Below are 228 nucleotides of genomic sequence, written 5' to 3'. Positions count from 1 at the left end.
GCTACAAGCTGGGAAAAGGACATAATTGACCAAGCCTTATAAATGCCCTAGAAAGCAGGTATTGGGTGATTTTCATGATTACTTTTGAATTGCCTTTGCATGTGATAAATAAGGGTGTGGTGCTGACAGTCCCAGATCAATCAGTGCATGATTACCATGTGCAGTGCTAAGAGAATGTGCAGCTTCATGTAACAATACGATCTTTATTGATTTACTTTTTTAATCACT

Source organism: Ammospiza caudacuta, chromosome 5, assembly GCF_027887145.1.
Source record: "Ammospiza caudacuta isolate bAmmCau1 chromosome 5, bAmmCau1.pri, whole genome shotgun sequence".
NCBI classification, from domain to species: Eukaryota; Metazoa; Chordata; class Aves; order Passeriformes; family Passerellidae; genus Ammospiza; species Ammospiza caudacuta.
The sequence above is the reverse complement of the archived record's forward strand: the minus strand, read 5'-3'. Positions refer to the sequence as shown.